At 45.9% G+C, this 4,780-nt stretch overlaps 1 long non-coding RNA gene across 1 annotated transcript; it reads right to left on the bottom strand.

The window, feature by feature from the left end:
* Positions 1-287: 287 nt before the first annotated feature.
* On the bottom strand, positions 288-3,151 carry LOC125740388 (uncharacterized). Its single transcript, XR_007397614.1, has 2 exons — positions 2,819-3,151; positions 288-473 (listed from the first exon to the last, which is right to left on the bottom strand). It is a non-coding gene; the product is annotated as an uncharacterized LOC125740388 (long non-coding RNA).
* Between the last annotated feature and the right edge of the window lie 1,629 nt (positions 3,152-4,780).

Raw genomic sequence — 4,780 nt, 5'->3', positions numbered from 1 at the left:
CCTGAATGTCTCAAGGTAGCACATTAGTACAAAAGACGCTGTATGATGTATTATTGTAGCAGTCAGATGTTATTTTAACCAATGTACAGGTTTACCTTTAATTTAATTCTACAAACATAATCAAAATCACTTGTGAAAAAGACATTTAGTCATTTACTAAGGCAGATACAACCTGTGGAAGCACAGCTAAAAGCATACCATCACCCATTATAGAGTGACCCATTGTCTTTGTAACTGAGTAATCACAACTAAGTGCAATTTACTATAATGAAACTGTACACAGAAACTGTAAAGGCAAAGGTAATTTATTATGATGAAATGCTTCCAAAATGCCCAGTGTGCTTCAGCGTTTCTCCTTTTCTCCAGTCGTCGACAGGTCCTGTGTTTATTAGGTGATCTGTGATGTAGGAGATCCTGAGAATGGCTGCTGCTCCAAGGATGATTGGCAGGTGGCTTTTCCCAGGAACAGCGGGCTGGAGATGTAAAGGTGGGATGGAGAAAATAAAGTGTAGGGGAATACAGAGTACAAACAACCATAAGAAACACACTGCCCATGGCCATATGTCCACAAGACAACCACCCGCCCAACCCGAGAGGGAGCCCAAGAGGGACTAAGGGGGGCCCAACCCCTGTAAAAGGAGGTCCGCAGAGGGGGGACAGACAGCGAGCCCCCCAGTCCCTCCCGCAAGCCCTCCACTGAGGGAAGCGGGTCCAGGGCCAAAGGGCCCCATCAACCGGGAACACTCCCCTGGCGGACGGTCCCCCCAGCCCGCTCCCCGGCAGGACGGATCACCGCCCACTGTAGCGACCCGGCACGTCCCCCCCCTCCCCGACACTGCAGGATGATCTAAGGGAGACCCATACAAACAAAGTGCACCCCCCCCCCCACCACCCAGGAGCGGACCTGCGTCAACTGGGGAGCGGCAGACCCCCCGCCCAGCCCAGACCGAACCCTACAATTCGCCTAGAAGGGCTCAGAGCATCCCTAGATACCCCGGACCGCCTGCCAGGGCCCCACCACGGCGCAGCAGAGCCAAGGACCACCCAGCCCGCAGCCCACAAGAGGAGACGGCCCACACCGGCCAGAGCCGTCTTCTACCTGCCGGGCCACCCCACACGCGCAGGGCCAGAGACAGAGAGTTAGGGGGGACCCCTCAGCCCCCACTGATTCCCCGTCCCATGTTAATGTGAAGTGTGCATGTACAAGTGTGAGAGAGTTGTGTGTTTATGTCTACAATGCATTAAAATTAGTGGGTGCAGTTCGAGTATGAGGGCCCCACCACTGGCAGATGGCAGAGTCCCCCATCCCCCTCCCTGCACCCCAAGGCCCTAATGTAGCATGGACTGTGTATATAACTAAAGTGCAAAAAGCAGGTGAACAGTCGAGGCACGGGCACCCCACCGCTGGCAGACGGCAGAACCCCACCTGCCTAAACCCACCTCCTCAGCCCTAGTGTCATGTGGTGTCTAATGTGCAAGTAAAACCTCCCCACTGCCCCTCAAAGCTCTAGTGTTGTATGAAATGTGGTGTCCGGCCCAGGGGAGCAATAAGGGCGTGCAGGAGTGGGCCCCCCCCGGCACCGGGGCCAGATCCCCGACTGGCCCCGATTAGTCCTCATCCCCGACCCCACACAACCGGCAGGGGCGGCCAACCGAGGGGGTTCAGGGGCGCCACATTAACAATTGTTAATAAACATTCCACTATACATCTCAAAATTTAGCACACTTAATTCATTATCTTTGATACTGTTTCAAACATTTAATGTTCCCCAAACAGCAGCAGAAGAACCACAGCTTCATCTTCCTTGTATTTTGGCTCTTCTCTGTGTCAAGAGCTCTACAAGCTCAACTTTAATATTAATTTTCCACCACTTCTACATCTTCTATCTATACCAGACCCACATCTATCTCTACACCGCCAGTTTCCTCTCTGAAGAGTCTCAGAAACAATGCCAGCATTGCCTATCACTCTCACACCCTCCCCTCCCTTACACCAGTCCATCACACCTCCCAGTCCCCCCATAACCTCCCCAGCCTGGACAGTGGGGGGTGTCGCTGGTGAGCACTCCTCCAAACCTTTCCTCTCTCCCCAGTCGATCACCTCGTCCCACAGGTCCCAGGCTCCCCAGTGCTGGTCGTTGGTCCAGGAAACAGCTTTCGGAATTTTCATTCTGGTTAACATAATTAACTAGCCGTCTGTGATACTCTCAAAGCCAAACTAGACACTGTATTTTCAACGTACTCCAGACATTTGCTAAATGCTATTCACCAAGAATGCCTATGGAAAGGGATGGAGCCTTCATTAGCTGCTCGTGGCATCGAGGCTACTCCGATAGAAGCGGCCAAATTGCTAAAACTGTTTCACAACCTATACAGTAACGCTGGCGAAATCAGGACGCTGCTTCGGTACGTTATAACATCGCCATGGTAATGAACCCAGCAAACGGTTAATCTTACTTCAACAACATGGGACATTTAAAAAGTAAACGTATAGGGGCTCTTTTCAGAATAACATCTTCAGATGAAACGCATTACGACAGACCGGATGAGTAAAACCAATCATATCAACCATAAGGCTTGTTGTTTTTAAGTTTAACACAATTATTTTCTCTTACAATTTAAATATAAACAATCACATTACGAAAAATGGCCACAGCATCTACAGTTTAAGCTACTAATTTTAAATATATTTCAATTATATTTTGCGGCAATATTTGCATGAACTATATCACGACATACAATGAAATATATAATTAACTATGCTAACAAAACATAATCTGAAGAAATAGCAAGAAACATACGAAGAGATGCTTCTCACCGCTGCGCCATCGCTCTGTCAGAAAGTTTATGTTCAAACTGCACTGATTTTGTTTCTATGGAAACCAGCGAAATTTTTCATTGGTCGAAAGGATGAAGATATGTACTGACGCCATTTTCAACGAATGAAAACGAGAATTAATTGTCAGGGCGGGACGAATTTGAAGGTGAACCAATCAATAGTAGTATGTTTAGCTCGTGCTTGTTTTGGCTGAGCGTGATTGGATTTGTTGATCTGACCGCCTTCAAGCCCGTAAACCATGTATCTACTTGTCAATGGGAAACCACGCAGTTCTGTCTATAAATACTGACTGTAATTTTTTTATGACATTATGTCTTTGCTATGCAGTATTACGGTAATGCGTAATACCGCGATTGTTGGGGTGCCCCGCTGTTTTTTTTCCATAGCTGGTGAACGCAATTAGCATTTTAGCCACGTTGGTAGGTCCGCTTTTGAGAAAGAACACTATAGTTCTTGTTATTCACATTCTGTGTCCTGGTGTTTTTAATTTCTCATAATGTGAACAAAGATATGTCATATACAAGTTTTTTGAGAGACTAAGTTTTGGTTTGATTTATAATTTATTTAATGGTAAATAAAGTTCTTATATAGCCATTTTAGAATTAGTGCAGTCTTTCGTTTAGAATTAGCGCAATATTCTTAAAAACTGCATGTTCAAACCAAACGCCATGCCATAATAACTGCTTTACAGATATTTCATTCAGGAATCTATGGAGGGTATACTGTAGGTAGGCCTGTTTGTGTGTGTGTGTGCGCGCGTTTGGGTGGGTGGTTATGTACATAGTGCTATAAAAACATGTTATTTTGACTTTGTAGGGACATGTTTTCGGTCCCGAAAGTAAGATACTGAATTTTATTAAATTCTGTGAATGCAGTCAAATGAATAATTCAAAAAGTCTTGCATTTTGTTTGGTTGCTTACTGTTACTGCTTGGTAACTACTGCAATGTTTAAGGTTGCCATAGTTAGGATTGGGGTTACGCCCATACAAATGAATGGAGAATCCCCACAAAGATTCAAATACCTAATCTGTGTGTGTGTGTGTGTGTGTGGAGTAGGTGTATATTACATTGTGGGGACCAAATGTCCTCCACAATGTGACAAAAACCCCGTTATTTTGATGTTTTGGGGGGCATTTTCAGGTACTCACAAAGATCTGTAAATACAGTCAAAAAACTAAAAATGCCAAAAGTCTTGTATTTGGTTTGGTTACATATGGTTAAGGTTAGGGGTTGGTAGGGGTTAAAGTTGTCATGTTGGGATTACAGTTTTCCCCATAGAAATGAATGGAGAGTCCCCACGAAGATATGATTACACAGCTGTATGTGTGTGTGTGTTGTGTGTGGTATCAGATCAGTCCCTGAGAGTTCAGTAGTCAGGCGCCATGTTTCTGAGTCTGGTTGTGGAGGCCTGAATGCTTTTCCAGATGCCAGAGTGAAAAGATTATGTGAGGGGTGGGTGCGGTCATCCACAATGTTGGTGGCTTTGCGGATGGAGCGTGTGATGTGAATGTCCATGATGGAGGGGAGAGAGACTCTAATAATCTTCTCAGCTATCCTCACTATCCGCTGGTCTTATGATCTGAGGCGAGGCAGTTCCCAATTCAGACCGTGATGCAGCTGCTCAGGATGCTCTTGTCTAAGGAATCAAAAATGTGGTTCCATGGGGATCCAGACAGTGACCTTTTTTGGAGACAGTGAGACTAAATTTTATACCTAGGTGCACCAGTTATGACATTGGTCAGGTAGGCTGTGGTCTGTTAGTTGGTGACAAGTGGCTGGTGATCCATGCAACCCAAGCAGAAGTGAGCAGAACTTGTATCAGCCAAATAGACAGGAGAAAGCGGATTTTTCATTGGACTTCAGGACTCCTGAGTAACAGATAAAGACAGAGAAACAGCAAAGTTATGGAGAATCAGGAAGTAAGTGCCAGTCTGCGCAGA

This window comes from Brienomyrus brachyistius, chromosome 4 (genome assembly GCF_023856365.1).
Source record: "Brienomyrus brachyistius isolate T26 chromosome 4, BBRACH_0.4, whole genome shotgun sequence".
NCBI lineage: Eukaryota > Metazoa > Chordata > Actinopteri > Osteoglossiformes > Mormyridae > Brienomyrus > Brienomyrus brachyistius.
This window is presented reverse-complemented; position numbering and strand designations above follow the sequence as displayed.